The sequence below is a fragment of the Balaenoptera physalus genome (genome assembly GCF_965194825.1).
Source record: "Balaenoptera physalus genome assembly, chromosome: 4".
NCBI classification, from domain to species: domain Eukaryota; kingdom Metazoa; phylum Chordata; class Mammalia; order Artiodactyla; family Balaenopteridae; genus Balaenoptera; species Balaenoptera physalus.
In genome coordinates this window covers 39,447,759-39,465,880 of record NC_138891.1, presented here as the reverse complement: position 1 = coordinate 39,465,880, position 18,122 = coordinate 39,447,759, and the positions used below count along the sequence as shown (strand labels likewise).

The window sequence follows — 18,122 nt, the reverse complement described above, 5'->3', positions numbered from 1 at the left end:
GTCATGATCTTAGAAAAGGCTTTGGGGCCAGACACACTAAGTTTGTATTCAAAAATCCTAGCTCCACTCTTGCTGCTCTCTGTCCTAGATACAGATATAAAACCTACTTTTGTCATCAGCAAATCATGATACCAATCTCATGGGACTGCTATAAGGATGAAATGAAGAGAACACACATTAAGCATTCTATATTAGTATCTGGACCTTAGCAAGTACTAGATTAATCAGTATAAATTATTACTATTATTGTTTTAACTCAATATTAATTTATAATTTTAGTTTATCCAGTCTTTTTCACTTCTTAGAACTATACCGAATTCCTTGTAAAGTTTCAACAATAACAAAGAAAAACTAGAGGCATCTAACTTTTTAATAATTCTATTTGCTAATAAATAAGATACAGTTAAGAATTCAAGTTGCTTTAGATTTTGGATTTTGTTATGTTTTATTGCGGAAATAGCTAGAGGAAATAGAATAAAAACCTGTCTTTTTGCAAAAAATAAATTTTTCAAACATGTATCCCAATCTCATAATGACCCTGAGTTTTCTCATCCCATAAACTTAATCTACCTAATATCACATAGCAGATGAGCAACAGACATGAGAGAGGTTTTACACACCAGTGATAATCAAGACTTACAACGTCTCCCCAAAACATGCCCCTAAATCACAGAAGACAATCTTCGTTCAAAAAACTTTCTAGTAAAGATTCAACATAGTGAACATGATGATGCTTGAGATATTCAGCTTTTCTTAAAGGTCACACCTATGCAAACTGATGAAAGCCAATCTTTCTTAGAATGTAAGATCCAACAAGATCTAAGATCCAGGACGCATGACTACCAACTTCCCCACCTATCTACTATTAATACAGTGCCTTTTCAGATTATGTTCCCTTGCTTTCTAGCAATCTCAAGGGATCTCTTAAAAGCACTCATTAAGTGACAGCATTACCCTGCAACACAATACCAGGCCACATTGTCCTTCTTAGTTACATCAGAAACAAATGTGGTTCGCAAAACTGTTGCCTTTCCCTAATGGTTTTATTTAAGAATGAAAAATAAAAAGTAGTTTAAAAAAAAAAAAAACACCCACAGTAAATAAACAATAAATGGGAAAAAGAACTGCCTCAAATAGCAACTCTAGAAGCAGAGAGCTCCATATCCATCCTTGAATTTCTCCAAATAGAAAAGGCTGGAGATCACTCTCATGGTTAAGGGAATGTCTAGAAGAGGCACTTTAGTAACTGAGACAACATTGATTCTACCCAGCAATCCCACCACTGGACATATACCCTGAGAAAACCATAATTCAAAAAGACACATGCACCCCAATGTACACAGCAGCACTATTTACAATAGCCAGGACATGTAAGCAACCTAAATGTCCATCAGCAGAGGAATGGATAAAGAAGATGTGGTACATATATACAATGGAATATTACTCAACCATAAAAAGGAATGAAATTGGGTCATTTGTAGAGACGTGGATGGACCCAGAGAGTGTCATACAGAGTGAAATTAAGTCAGAAAAACAAGCACCGTATATTAACGCATATATGTAGAATCTAGAAAAATGGTAGAGGTGACCTTAATTGCCAAGCAGAAATAGACAGACGTAGAGAACAAATGTATGGATACCAAGGTGGAAAGGGGTGGGGTGGGAGGAACTGGGAGATTGGGATTGACATGTATACACTATTGATACTAGGTATAAAACAGACAACTGATGGGAACATACTGTATAGCACAAGGAACTCTACTTAATGCGCTGTAGTGTCCTAAATAGAGGGGGTATAAGTATATGTATGGCTGATTCATTTTGCTGTGCAGTTGAAGCTAACACAACACTGTAAAGCAGCTATACTCCAATAAAAATTAATTAAAAAAAGTAAAAAATAGAACCACTCTTAAACAAAGAAAAATTGATTCTACATAGTTAGTGGCAAATAAGCAAATGTGACTAAGAATAAATCTAAATGTGGAGGCTTGAACAAATAAAGAAGGCATTTGCTTTAAAAAGGAGAGTGATTATTCACAGGTAGCTAGACTGTACACTGTCTGAAAAATTTTGCTTGTTTCAACATCTGCAAATCAATCTATGATTGATTTCACCATTTCATCAATGGTGAAAAACTGAAAGCTTTTCCTCTAAGATCAGGAACAAGACAAGAATGCCCACTCTTGCCACTTTTATTCAACACAGTATAGAGAGTCCTAAGCCAGAGCAATTAGGCAAGAAAAATAAATAAAAGGTATCCAAATCGGAAAGTAAGAAGCAAAACTGTCTCTATCTGCAGATGATATATATAGAAAACCCTTAATAACTCTACCCCAGGGGACTTCCCTTGTGGTCCAGTGGTTAAGACTTCACCTTCCAATGCAGGAGGTGCAGGTTCGATCCTGGTCGGGGAACTAAGATCCCACATGCCTCGCGGCCAAAACACCAAATCATAAAACAGAAGCAATATCGTGACAAATTCAATAAAGAATTTAAAAATGGTCCACATCAAAAAAATCTTTTAAAAAAAACCAAAAATCAAAACAAACTCTACCCCAAAAAACTGTTAGAATTAATCAATGAATTCAATGACATTGCTGTATACAAAATCAGTACACAAAAAAATGTGTTGCATTTATATACACTAATAATGAACTATCAGAAAGAGAAATTAAGAAAACAATCTCATTTACAATTGCATCAATAAGAATAAAATATCTAGGAATAAATTTAACCAAGGAAGTGAAAGACCTATACACTAAAAGCTAAAAGACACTGATGATAAAAACTGAAGACACAAATAAATCAAAAGATATTCAGTACTAATGGGCTGGAAGAATTTTGTTAAAAAGTCCATACTTCCCAAAGTAATCTACAGATTCAGTGCAATCCCTATCAAAATTCCAATGGCATTCCTCACAGAAATAGAACAAATAATCCTAAAATTGGTATGGAACCACAAAAGACCCAAAATAGCGAAAGCAATTTTGAGAAAGAAAACAAAGCTGGACACACCACACTTTCTGATTCCAAACTCCATTACAATGCTACAGTCATCAAAACAGTTTGGTATTGGCATAAAAACAGACATATAGATCAACAGAACACAATAGAGAGCCCCAAAATAAACCCACACGTATATGGTCAATTAATTTATGACAAAGGAGCCAAAAATACACAGTGGGGACAGGACAGTCTCTTCAAGAAATGGTGTTGGGAAAATTGGGACAGCCACATGAAAGGAATGAAAGTGGACCACCATTTCAAACCACACACAAATATCAACTCAAAATGGATTAAACACCTGAAAATAAGACCTGAAATCATAAAACTCCTAGAGGAAAACATAAGAGGTAATCTCCCGGACATCAGTCTTGGCAATGATTTTTTGGATTTGATACCAAAAGCAAAGGCAACAAAAGCAAAAGTCAACAAGTGGGACTATATCAAACTAAAAAGTTTCCATACAGCAAAGAAAACCACCAAAAAAATGAAAAGGCAAATGATGGAATGAAAGAAAATATTTGCAAATCACGTATCTGATAATGAGTTTATATCTAAAATATATAAAGAACTCATCCAACTCAATAGAAAAAAATTCTGATTAAAAAAATGGGAAGAGGATCTGAATAGACATTTTTCCAAGAAGACATACAAAGGGCCAACAGATACATGAAAAGGTATTCAACATCACTAATCATCATAGAAATGCAAATCAAAACCACAATGAGGCATCACATATCACCTGTTACAGTATTTATTAGGAAAAAGACTAGAAATAACTATTAGCGAGCATATGGAAAAAAAGATAACTCTTGTGCACTGTTGGTGGGAATGTAAATTCGTGCAGTCACTATGGAAAACACTATGGCAGTTCCTTAAAAAATTAAAAATAGAACTACCATATGATCTAAAAATGCCATTTCTGGGTATTTTTCTGAAGGAAAAGAAATCACTATCTCGAAAAGACATCTGTACTCCATGTTTCATTGCAGCATTATTTACAATAGCCAAGACATGGAAACAACCTAAGTGTTCATCAATGGATGAATGGATAAAAATGTGTGAGATGTATTATATGTGTGTGTGTGTGTGTATACACACACACACACACACACATATATATATATAATGGAATATATTTCAGCCATAAAAAAGGATATCCTGCCATTTAGGACAACATAGATGGACCTCAAGGGCATTATGCTAAGTGAAATTAAGTCAGAAAAAGACAAATACTATATGACATAACATATATAGAATCTAAAGGAAAAAAAGAAGTCATAGATACAGAGAACAGATTGGTGGTTGCCAGGGGTGGGGTATGGGAGTGGGTGAAATAGGTGATGGTGGTCAGAAGGTGCAAACCTCCAGTTATAAGATAAAATGTCCTAGGGATATAATGTACAACATGGTGGCTACAGTTAACAATAGTGTACTGTATATTTAAAGTTGCTAAGAGAGTAGATCTTAAAAGTTCTCATCACAAGAAAAAAAAATTGTAACTGCGGTGAATGTTAACTAAACTTACTTGGTAATCATTTCATAATATATACATATATGAAGTCATTATGTTGTGCACCTAAAACTAAATCAACATTATATTGTGAATTATATCTCAATTTTTAAAAAATGCTTTCCCACTCCAACTAACACTCTAGAGCAAGAAACAACCCTTTCTTACAGGCTCTGCTATGTGGACATCAAGGCCTACTACCATACCTAACACATCAGCTCAATAAATATTTTGTGGAACAGGCATATGGGAGCAGACAGCTTATTAAATGAAGATCTTCATTTACCTTAGCAAATTATATAACTATATTTAGAAGAACATTTCAAGTTCTTATACAGTCTTTGTTGCTCCAAATAATGTTTATCATTTTTAGGTGTGTTCAAGTCAGAAATCCTCAGCTTTGTGATTTTCCTAAAATATGCAGTAAATTCTATCCTTCTCTTTGGTTTTATGCTAAGGGGAAAAAAGAGAATAAGTAACATAATCTTCTACTGATGCAATAAATGGAACCACCTTAATTAAAAGGATGTCTAAAATAAGTGGCAGGTCTTTCTACCAATTATGATTCAATTTAAAACATCCAGCCTTTAATCTACCCCATCCTTTAAACAGTACTAGCAGTTGGCAAGAACAATTCAGCTGTACAACTTGGTCCTTTATAACTTTGTTTTTCCTACAGTGAATCCTAAAATTAACTGTAAACTTTTTGGAACAGAGAGCTTACACAAGAGAAGGCACTTAAAAGGGCTTTTTATTTGAAAAGTTATTAAGTGTTAACAGAAATGTAGAAGATTAAAGATAAAAATCACAGAAGTCCTCTTAAACTGCAGTGCATTTTAATGGGAATAAAATCAATATGGCATTTCCTAAAAGGTGTCTGTATGCTTAATTTTCTCAAATATGTAACTTCCCCTTTCTTCCAAATATTTTCCCCCAAATAGGTTTAAGTGAATATGCCTTTATTCATCTTGAAGAGTTTTACTTCCTTTTACTAAAGTCCATCTATTCACTTGGACCATAGCACTTGCATCAACCATGCCACTCCTACCAGGAGCAGAACCTGCCAGGCTCCATACCAAGATATAGCCCAACCACAGGTGACTTACCCCAATGAGACTATCTCATCTAAAGGAAGTCAGTCCACAGGCTGTCCCGCAAACTTTGGTGTAGCTCATCAACATTTAAGGGTTACTAGTTGAGGGCTTCCCTGGTGGCGCAGTGGTTGAGAATCTGCCTGCCAATGCAGGGGACACGGGTTCGAGCCCTGGTCTGGGAAGATCCCACATGCCGCAGAACGACTAGGCCCGTGAGCAACAACTACTGAGCCTGCGCGTCTGGAGCTTGTGCTCCGCAACAAGAGAGGCCGCGACAGTGAGAGGCCCGCGCACCGCGATGAAGAGTGGTCCCCGCTTGCCGCAACTATAGAAAGCCCTCGCACAGAAACGAAGACCCAACACAGCCAAAAATAAATAAATTAATTAATTAAAAAAAAAAAAGTTACTAGTTGAGCCAATCAGATTCCCTCACTCAGGAATTGGAACCAGGATATACTAAGAAAATGATGCAGTTAGAAGAAAGAACAAAAGCTAAAACAGAAATACCAAAAGAGCTTTGGTGACCACTGAGTGTGCCATATTATAAACATTTAGGAATAAAAAGAGGCTATAAGGTATAGAAAAGAATACTCGTGAAGAAGCTAGAAAGTAGTAAATTGAAAGCAGAGCATATGTATAGAGTAGCTGAGACAATTCAGTTCTAGAGAACTAAAATGAAACCCATAAACATCTTGCTGCTGAGGACTTCTAGAGAAAAAACAAATGATTAAAAGACAAGATTATGATGCTCAAAACTTTGCAAAGTACGCAGAATAGTTAGTAGTAACAATTTATGGATGAATAAACAGATAGAGGTCAAGATCATATTGCTTCTAAGTCATGGAAAAGGGATCAAAATCCAGGTCTTGTAACGCCTGGTCTAACAGTATTGCTATTTTACTGTGCCCTTTCTCTGACTCATGTATAAGGCTTCCAACCATACCTCCACACCCTACACATACCTTACAAGTACACATTTGGGTCTTGTACATTTTATAAGGAGAATGATCAAGTTGCTCCTTCAGCCCAAGTAACAATCCAATGACCCTGTACAATTAATCATATAATGCTTGCAAATAGTCTTGAACCCCCAAACCAGGAGCGCTAAAAAAAGGATAGATAAATGGAAATACATGAGAAGCACGTGGTTTATTCGTTCCTGGAAAGTATCTCTGAAACAATCCCAAATGATAAATAAATGCTATCAATTACCATGTTTAACAGTAACATTTCATAGCTACTCAAAAAGAGACTAGTGCCAGTCCGTGAACTATTACATTTCACAATAGGATAAAGAAATTGAGACTAAGAGATTGGAAACTGTCACAGTTTACCCTTGAACAACACAGGTTTGAACTGTGTGGGTCCACTTATAGGAGGATTTTTTTCAATAAATATGTACTACAGTACTACACAATCTCCAGTTGGTTGAATCCACAGATACAGAAGGCCGACTGTAAAGTAATACTCAGATTTTCGACAGCAAGGGTGGTTGGTGCCCCTAACCCCTGCGTTGTTCAAGGGTCAACTGAACAGTGATTTGATAGAAATATAATATTTTTTATTAATTTCTTAAAATATTAGTCTGAAATGGATTGAAAATTTAGGAGAAAAAAATGTCCTTTACTACAGATAATTTAAGAAGCGTTTCTAGACTATATAAAACATAATTAGTTTTATTACACAGCCATACAATAATACAAGAATTTCTCATATTGTTCAACTGAAACAATACTTCCAATACCTACATTTTTGAATTTGAAAAAAAATTCGAACAAGCCAGCAACGTAGTAAGAAACTAGTGTATTATTCAATCAAGAAGATTTTTACAATTTGTTATTTGGAGGCTATTTACTGTATACTACTTAACCATATGAAAAAGTAATTTTTTCCAAGTTACAGAGAAATGAAGACTGATACCTTGTGGTCAAGGATAAATTTAAAGTTAGCTCTTTGGAAAAAGGAAAATTTTTTAAAGATGTGGAACACAGATTTCCTGAAGTGTGAGAGTGGCTTAAATGTGGAAGTAGGCATATGCAAGAACGTTGAGTAGATGGCTAAAAAAATCAGTATCAAAACAAATTTAATAATGGCACCGTGTCATGTTAAGAAAATTTTCATATTTTATTGAGCTGCAAAGTGAAAGGTATGTGGGTGAAATAACACAATGCCCAAATTTGCTTTGAAATACTTCAGCAAAGAAAAAGCAGATGAGAAGGAAAAGGAGGAGAGGGGTGGGGGCAGAAGGAGAAGGTGCAGCACCAACACCGTCACTACCACCACCACCACTGCACCAGCTGCAGCAGCCATGGCAAAAATCTTAGTCATTGTTGAATCCAAGTAATGAGTATACATTATTAGTCTCCTACTCTTGAATATGTTGGAAATTATCTTAATTTTAAAAAATCAATGAATTAGCTAGAAATAAATTTCTGAAAAATCAATTTAAGAAAGTATTTTATTCTATCTACAACCCCTTAAAATTTTTAAATAAAATGCATGTATTTATATTCTTTGACAGATTTTACAAAATGCCAATAGGGGAGACACTAAAAAGCACTTTTAAAAAGAATGTCAGTACACACATTGCTTATATTTAAAACAGATAACCAACAAGGACCTACTATATAGCACAGGGAACTCTGCTCAATACTCCGTAGTAACCTAAATTGGAAAAGAATTTGAAAAAGAATAGATACATGTATATGTATAACTGAATCACTTTGCTGAAACTAAAATACATTGTTAATCAACTATACTCCAATATAAAATAAAAATTTAAAAAAAACAAAAAAGAATGTCAGAAAACCATATAGATGCAGCTCAAAGTGTAACTACATACACACACACAAAGTGTAACTACACAGATTCAGAGTCATATTTTTAGCTTTTTTCAAAGCTAATAATAATAAAAGCCATCAAAGTACCAGATATGTGCCTTTAATGATAACTTAAGAGCCTTTAGCTTTGTCATATTAAGTTTAATTTCCCAAAGTAGTCAATTAGAGCTTGGTAATATCCTCTTTAGTGGATAAAGCTTAAGGATAACATGGAAGCCTTCTTTGTAAGCTCCCTTCCTGCTTTGTTACCTATAATTTAAAAATCCATTGTTTTTTGTTTTCTTCATTTCCTTTAAGAGTATCAGAGATCATGACTGCTAAAAAGTTAAGAGAATACTATGACAGTAACACAACACTTAATTCAATCACTATCACCAAAAAGAAATCTTCAAATTACTGATTTCTTGATAGACCTGAACCTAATCATGTACAAATCTTAATTTCTAAGAATTTAAACAACTGAGTAGAGAGTAAATTCCAAAATATTTTTCATATAAGAGTAATAAACAATGCTCCAAGTCTTTTACTGGGTTGGCCAAAAGGTTTGTTCCCGTTTTTCTGCAACATCTTACAGAAAAACCTGAATGAACTTTATGGCCAACCCAAATACTTTAACATATTTATTCTTTTTTTTTAAATTAAATATTTATTTATTTGACTGCGCCGGGTCTTAGTTGCAGAAAGCGTGTTCCTTAGTTGCGGCTCCAGGGCTCCTTAGTAATGGCTCTCCAGCTCCTTAGTTGCGGCACATGGGATCCTTAGTTTCGTTTGGCTGGCGGGCTCCTTAGTTGTGGCATGCGAACTCTTAGTTGTGGCATGCATGTGGGATCTAGTTACCTGACCAGGGATCGAACCCAGGCCCCCTGCATTGGGAGCGCAGAGTCTTACCCACTGCGTGACCAGGGAAGTCCCTAACATGTTTATTCTTAAAGTGGCATCAAAAGGGCCACGCTACACCATACCACCTCCTAGAAAATAAAAATGCTTAATGTGGAATACTTAATATATTATTCTTTCACATAATACCATTCTTCAATCTTTTCTAGAAAAGTGAAAAGGCCATATCTGATGAATAAATTTTTTATTAAGGTATAACTGACACATAGCTTACATTAGGTTCAGGTGCATAACATAATGATTTGGTATTTGTATATAATGCAAAATAATCACTGCAATAAGTCTACTTAACATATATAAACATACACAGTAACAAATAATTTTTTTTCTTGTAATAAGAACTTCAAGATTTACTCTTAGCAACTTTCAGCTATGCACTAGATTATTATTAACTACAGTCACCATGCTGTACAGTACATCCCCATAACTTAGTTATTTTATAATCAGAAGTTTGTACCTTTTAACTCCCTTAACACATTTAACCTCCCCCCCGCCACTGGCAACCATCTTATCTGTTCTCAGTATCTATGAGCTTGGCTTTTTTTGTTTGTTTCGTTTTGTTTTGCTTTTTTAGAGTCCACATATAAGTGAAATCATACAATATTTGTCTTTGACTTATATCACTTAGTATAATGCCCTCAAGGTCCATCTGTGTTGTCACAAATGGCAAAATTCCACTCTTTTTTATAACTATTCCTCACCTTTATCCATTCATCCATTGATGGACACTTAGGTTATTTCCTTATCCTGACTACTGCAAATAATGCTGCAATGAATAATTTTAAAACCAACCTGAACCTCCTTCAAATACTTTATAAGATTAAGTATAAGATAATCTTTTAAGGTATATTACTATTTTTTTTTTTGCAATGTTCCCTCCCAAGACTCCAAGAAATCAACCAGAACCAACATCCTGCAAATCAGGCTTAGAGTTGGTTTGGTCTACCATATACTTGACAATGCACACAACTCCTTCTGGGGTAATTTTTTAGATAAAACAAAGGTTACTTTTTTGACTTTCAAAATCCTCTGAAACAAAGATCCTAAGTACACTAGTTTTTAAAAATACCTGTGTTGGAAATGGAGAAATAAATCCTTTATTCAATCTACTGAATCTACTATTAAGATTTATTGAAATCTACCATTAGGAACTGATGACTTGATCCTTGTCTTAAGGAAAACTCTGGTACTCTGAGACACAAATGGAGGAGAGTTTGGAGAAAATGAAATTTTCTTCAATGGTTTGTTGGAAGAATAAAGTACTCCAAAAGAAGTCCACAATGAACTATTCCAAAATTACTATAGGATCAATCTCATTTAATATTTTATAAGTTGTCTAGTATAATAAACAAATACTGGAATCTTCTAATATGAAGAGGGCAGGGAAATGTCAAACCTAATAAATATCAAAAGAAAGAAAAACTGGAGATTGTACAAAAAAAATCCAAAAGCTAAGTACAATATAACAGAGATTTCATGGATAATAAACTACTCTCTCAAAATGTCAAAATTAAGTTCTTGAAAATCCTCACGGTAGGAGAATTCTTGGATAAGGAACTCAAAATCTTATGTTTTAAAATTATTTATTTATTTATGGCTGTGTTGAGTCTTCGTTGTTGTGTGCGGGCTTTCTCTAGTTGTGGTGAGTGGGGGCTACTCTTTGTTGCGGTGCGCGGGTTTCTCATTGTGGTGGCTTCTCTTATTGTGGAGCATGGGCTCTAGATGCCTGGGCTTCAGTAGTTGTGGCACGTGGGCTCTAGAGCGCAGGCTCAGTAGTTGTGGCGCACGGGCTTAGCTGCTCTGCGGCATGTGGGACCTTCCCGGACCAGGGCTCAAACCTGTGTCCCCTGCACTGGCAGGTGAATTCTTAACCACTGCTCCACCAGGCAAGTCCATAATCTTATTTTTTTTTAATGGGATTGCAAGACAATTTATAATGCTTCATAAATATGTTTTACATTCACTAAAATAAAAACACAGGGAACAAAGAGCACTAAATAGCTACCAAAGGCATTTCCCTACCCTAAAGTGGTAATAAGCTATACTTTTCAATTTGTCTTTGAAATTAAGAGAAAATGTACTGCTGAGGCTGAAACAGACAATAATAGGGCTAAAATAGAAAGGGAAGGAAGTAGATAATTACTGGGAAGGACCTGCCACCTCTTTTAGCTCATAGATATTTATAACTGCATAGTCATTTAAGTTCAATTGTGAATGTTTCTAACATTGACAAAAATGTTCTTACCTAGTTTTAGGATGGAATTTTAGGATGTCAATTAACACCTGCAAGGGGTAAATTAAAAATTTTGTATGTAATTATATGAAATTTTCTGGGAAGAAGATCCATGGCTTTCATCAGATCCTCCTTTCGACATTCTACATTTGATGTGATCAAAGAAAAGTTAAAGAATCAACCACCAACCAGATTTTTCTGCTTTTGACAAGCAGATAAACCTGAAATTTTCTCTATCTTTTGAGAAAAGCATGGAATATAAGCTGTGGACTTCTTTTGAAAGTCTTTTTCCACTGTCTACAGTCATTTATTCACACCTTATATGAAGGTCCATTCTTAGACTTTGCTTATAGACTTCCTCAAAATAGCTTAAAAACCAAATTGGTACCTATTAGTTTCTAGGAAAAAGCTTTGTTTTTTAAAAAACACTTGTTACAAAATTCTAGTTGCCAGTTTTACAAATTAGCAGGAATGCTTTGTGACGCTACAGGTCTCTGGTCTCTAACCTGAAAGCTTTACTTCCTTAGTCTGTATTCCACAAACTTGATGATGGGAGAATCATTTTAAATCCTCTTTGGCAAGAAGAGTCCCTTCCTCTTTGGAATCTGAGCTGACAATACGCCTTTCATTTTACACTGTCATGGCACTTTATGCGTAGCACTACTAGACATCAACCTTGGCAGTAACAGTTCTGACAGTACAAACAACATTCTTTTTAATCTCTTCTTGCCCAATATCATAAGGGATACAAATACCACATGGTAATACACATAGCTCAATGATAATATATAATATATTTTCATGACACTTAGTATGTATGTGACCAATCACCTAAGAAGCAACTGGCAGAAGAACAAAGGTGGAAACAAGTGACCCAGATGTCCAGCAGAGGTTCTGAAAAACATATACAGTACAGAAGTAAAGCTACATTATATCTGAATTTCAAATAAGGAAAACTCATAAATGAGAAAGCATTACTATACTCATAAAATAAGAGAGATCTGGAAAGAAATCTGGTAGTCATTATATACTGTTTCCTGAAGAGTAACATTTCCAATGTGCTGTTATAGTCAGAAAGGCCAACTGTAATAGTGGCCATTAACAGAAAGCATATTGGAAACAGAAAAGAAAATACTACCTCAGTCTATTTCATACAAAACTATCTTTTGACAAGAGCCAGGCAACGCATATAAGTGAAAATAAAATTATTAGGAAGGTAAGGGTTGGGGGGCCTTCCATGTGAAGATAAACCATAAATCGTTGGAATCCTTAGCTTGAAAATAATGCTGAAAGGTAACTGGCTCAAAATGCATAAATTCCAAAGGCAACAGGTAGTGATAGAGTGTGAACATAGATTATTACACAAAAATAAGCGAATAACAGAACCAACGAAAACTCTTAAAAGTCTAGATTGGAGAAGAAAATAAAAGAAAATAATTTATAGAGTAGATAATGCCAAAAGGTTCCTTATTTCTTGTCAAAATAATCCTCTGAGGAAAAAACTTACTATATACATCAACAAAAATTTATGGAAGAAAGATTACAGGGTAAAATATCCTTCACATATTTAACTTTAAAAAAATAAAGACTAATTGGATTTGGCAAAAGTATCTTTACATATCAATTTCATATCTAATCTCTGTGAACATAAAGTTTATTCTAAGTATTTTTTAAAAACTCACAAACAGATAACCTAGAAAAAAGGGATAAATTCCTAGAAACATACAACCTACCAAGACTGAATCATGATGAAAGAGAAAATGTGAGTGGACCAATTACTATTAAAAAGATTGAATTCGTAATCAAACCCCACCCACCCCACCCCAAAAGACAAAAGTCCAGAACTAGACAGCTTCACTGGTGAATTCTACCAAACGTTCAAGGAAGAATTAATACCAATCTTTCTCAAACTATTCCAAAAACAGAAGAGGAGGGAACTCTTCCAAACTCATTTTATAAGGCCATCATTACCCTGCCACCAAAACCAGACAAGGATACCACAAGTAAAGAAAATTACACCAATATCCCTAAGAAACACAGATGAAAAAATCCTCAAAAAGAAAATACGAGCAAACCAAATTGAACAATACATTAAAAGGATCATTAACCATGATCAACTGGAATTTGTTCCAGGGATTCAAGGATGGTTCAACATCTGCAAATCAGTCAATGTGTTACACCACAATGACAAAATGAAGGCTAAAAATCATGATTATCTCAATAAATCCAGAAAAAGCATTTGACAAAATTCAACATCCATTCATGAGAAAAACTCTCAACAAAGTGGGTATAAAGGGAATGTACCTCAACATAATAAAGGCCATATATGACAAACTCATAGTTAATAACACCATTTCATCAATGGTGAAAAACTGAAAGCTTTTCTTCTAAGATCAGGAACAAGACAAGGATGCCCACTCTTGCCACTTTTATTCAACATAGTATTGGAAGTCCTAGCCAGAGCAATTAGGCAAGAAAAAAAAAGGCATCCAAATTGAAAAAGAAGTAAATCTGTCACTATTTTCAGATGGCATTATTTTATACATTAAAAAACCCTAGAGACTCCATCAAAAAACTGTTAGAACTAATAAAATAAATTCAGTAAAGTTGCAGGATACGAAATTAATATACAAAAAAATGTGTTCCATTTATATACATTAATAATGAACTATCAGAAAGAGAAGTTAAGAAAACAATCTCATTTGCAATTGCATCAATAAGAATAAAATATCTAGGAATAAATTTAACCAAGGAAGTGAAAGACCTGTACATTAAAGCTAAAAGACACTGATGAAAAAAACTGAAGACACAAATAAATCAAAAGATACTCAGTACTAATGGGTTGGAAGAATTTTGTTAAAATGTCCATACTTCCCAAAGTAATCTACAGATTCAATGCAATCCCTATCAAAATTCCAATGCCATTCTTCACAGAAATAGAACAAATAATCCTAAAATTGGTATGGAACCACAAAAGACCCAAAATAGCCAAATCAATTTTGAGAAAGAAAACAAAGTTGGACACACCACACTTTCTGATTTCAAACTCCATTACAACACTACAGTCATCAAAACAGTTTGGTATTGCCATAAAAACAGACATATAGATCAATGGAACACAGTAGACAGCCCCAAAATAAACCCACACATATATGGTCAATTAATTTATGACAAAGGATCCAAGAATACACAATGGGGAAAGGACAGTCTCTTCAAGAAATGGTGTTGGGAAATTGGACAGCCACATGAAAAGGAATGAAACTAGACCACTATCTTAAACCACACACAAATATCAACTCATATATTAAGCACTGTCTCTATGAAATAAAATAAATGTTATGACCTTTTAAGAAAGAGATTTATAAATACATACTCTACATCCTTCCTCATCAAACAATGAGTGAAATAGAGGAAACAAAATAAAGGGCATAATTAAGGACTCCTTTACTTATAATCAACAGCATTATAAAAACATACAACAATTTACCTACGTTTAAATTACTTTGGTGTTTAAGTAATCATTATAAATTTTTATTTTTTTGGCAAGACGCCACAGTTCTGCAGTTTTATAGGAATGAGTAGAGAGAAATAACTAATTTCATTCTCAATAAATTATCCTTATCCACCTACACAGGTCATGGAATATGGTAAACATTATTTCCTACCTTTGCTTTTACCATAATGATATAACAATAAGTATACAAAGATATAGAGAAAAATCAAAAAGCAAATCTTATGACAATATGCTTGTCTAGAGCAGGGACTACTTTAAGTGTCTGCCAACCTCCAAGGACCACCCAATAAAACATGTTGGCAGTTAGTTATAGCCAACAGTAGTGTCTATGACAAGCCACCACAGTAAATTCTGGCCTGGGCTCTGCCCAGGAAACAGAGCATTCCCTACATAGCATTCTCCTGATTTTCCTCTTTTGCCCCCCTGTAAATGAGGCACAAGAAATAGCAAGAAATTCAGCAACTGCGATAATAAAATCATCTCAACCAAAAGCATGTATTAAATGTCTTTAACCTGATACACTGGTAAATACTACATAAAGAAGTCCAGTCAATTTCTGGCGATCTCTACCACTGAAGAGGAGCAACAGAAAATCAAAATGGACAGATCCCCCACTCAGCTGGTTTAGAGTAATGACCCCACTCCGTACAACAGTGAAACTTGGCCCAAAACCAGAAAAGTAGCCATAACTCAGCTAACAGATAATGGGTCCATTCAATCAATTCAGAACTCCCCAGAAAGAGTTCCTCACGATGCAGCTGCCATCCTAGGTAGAAATCTGTGCCCCAATTTTAGATGGGCTGCAAAGTGTTCCATGTGAGTCAAGAACAAAATAACTAGAATTGCACTTCAGTTAACAAACTGAGAAGAAATGTCTATGAAAATGTCATCTCCTTTGTCATTGGAGAATACAGTTCTTATGCCAACTAAAAATTTAGGTATTAAGCCAACTAAATATTTACTGTATTTCTTCTGGGCCTAAACAACAAATTTTGACGTTAAAGTATTAAAACTAATTTAAAATAATCTGAAAACTGGAAGGGCATCATCTTAAAGCAGAATATCAAAAAGGATAGCATTCATTTATTTAATCAGCCCAATCCTACAAAGCCACATAAAATCTTTTATCCGATGTAAATCACTGAGTCTTTTATTCAAAAATTTGGAGATTTCATGACATACTTAACAGATCACCTTTTGCCTAGTTTGGATTATACGTTATAAACCGAGAAAATCCTAATTAAAAAGTAACTTGACAAAGAAGTGGGTGGTGGGGCACAGGGAGAGGACCCTGTTCTTAAAATGAGCTCATTAATTCCATAGGATTAATAATTAAAAGTCCATCTGTTTTGAATGTCAATGTAAAACTGCTGTGGGTTTGAGTCAAGGGCATACTAATAAAAGTAGTGACCTGAATAAAAGCTTACCGCATCCATGGTTTGACCCATAGTCTGGGCTTCATCTTTATTTTGGATAAATTTATAAATAAATATAAATATTTATAAATATGCACTACCTAAGGTAAATAAATAGAAAACACATATTTATTTAACTGTATCCTTACAGGAACAGAACAGATTTTTTCAAACAAATTGATAAACCACTGTACTTATACACCATTTTACACTCAATTTATTATCCCTAAGCAGTCAGCTCATTCTCAGACTGTCTGTCCAAGAACAATGTTGCTCAGCTTTGCTCCTCGAGAATTTTCTCATTTCCTCTATTGATCCTGCATGATCTACACCTATTTAAAAACTGAACAGGGGGACTTCCCTGGTGGCGCAGTGGTTAAGATTCTGTGCTCCCAATGCAGGGGGCCCAAGTTCGATCCCTGGCCAGGGAACTAGATCCCACATGCATGCCACAACTAAGAGTTTGCATGCCACAACTACGGAGCCCACCTGCTGCAACCAAGACCCAGTGCAACCAAATAATTAATTAATTAATTTTAAAAAAAAACTGAAGGGGGAAAAAATATCCTGTGAAATGAGAAGTCATAAAATCACCACACACTAAGGGAACCATTTCTGCTGCCACTACCTGGTTACCTTGGAATTAACTTCTCTAGTCTCAGATTCCTCATCTAAAAGAAATAGTCTAAAACAACCTTCTAACCCTAAAACTTCTGCATCCATACCTCTCCAGCACCTCATGGCCACCTCTGAAAGTTATAAATCAGATAAACAAAAACTTACATAAGAAGAACATTCTCAACACAAATGCACAAAGAATAAAAGCTCTGTAGGATACTAGAGCAAATGAGAGTTCTGTAGAGAAGGAAGTAGAAGATGACCAAGTAGGCAATAATGTCAATGTGAGTAAATGTTTAGTTCTTTGAAGTGGGCTTAATTATTCTTTCGGAGCATGGTAATATGGTAAAATAACAGGCACATCCACTAGTTTTTTTAAAAAAGTCAAAAGTGGGGGACTTCCCTGGAGGCACAATGGTTAAGAATCCACCTGCCAATGCAGGGGACATGGGTTCGAGCCCTGGTCCGGGAAGATCCCACATGCCGCAGAGCAACTAAGCCTGTGTGCCACAACTACTGAGCCCCCGTGCCACAACTACTGAAGCTCAGGTGCCTAGAGCCCGTGCTCCACAACAAGAGAAGCCACCGCAATGAGAAGCCCGCACACTGCAACGAAGAATAGCCCCCATTCACCGCAACTAGAGAACGCCCGTGTGCAGCAACGAAAACCCAACACAGCCAAAAATAAATAATTTATTTTAAAAAAAGTCAAAAGTGAAAAATGATTTAAAAATTAGTTTTTGTTTAAATGACTGTACATCACAGATGTATTCTCATGCAATTTAGAAACAGAATTAGAGCTAGAATGAATTCAATACTCATTTTATAGATTAGGACACTGCGATTCAGTGTCCATCGACAGATGAATGGATAAAGAAGATGTGGCACATATATACAATGGAATATTACTCAGCCATAAAAAGAAACAAAATTGAGTTATTTGTAGTGAGGTGGATGGACCTAGAGTCTGTCATACAGAGTGAAGTAAGTCAGAA

At 35.1% G+C, this 18,122-nt stretch overlaps 1 protein-coding gene and 1 long non-coding RNA gene across 6 annotated transcripts in view; one reads left to right on the top strand and one right to left on the bottom strand.

Annotated features, from left to right (window-relative positions):
- Positions 1-18,122, top strand: part of LOC309659752 — a 167,492-nt gene that overhangs the window by 60,015 nt on the left and 89,355 nt on the right. The gene's annotated exons all lie outside the window — the stretch shown is intronic.
- Positions 1-18,122, bottom strand: part of RSRC1 (arginine and serine rich coiled-coil 1) — a 421,395-nt gene that overhangs the window by 353,743 nt on the left and 49,530 nt on the right. The window lies entirely within an intron of this gene.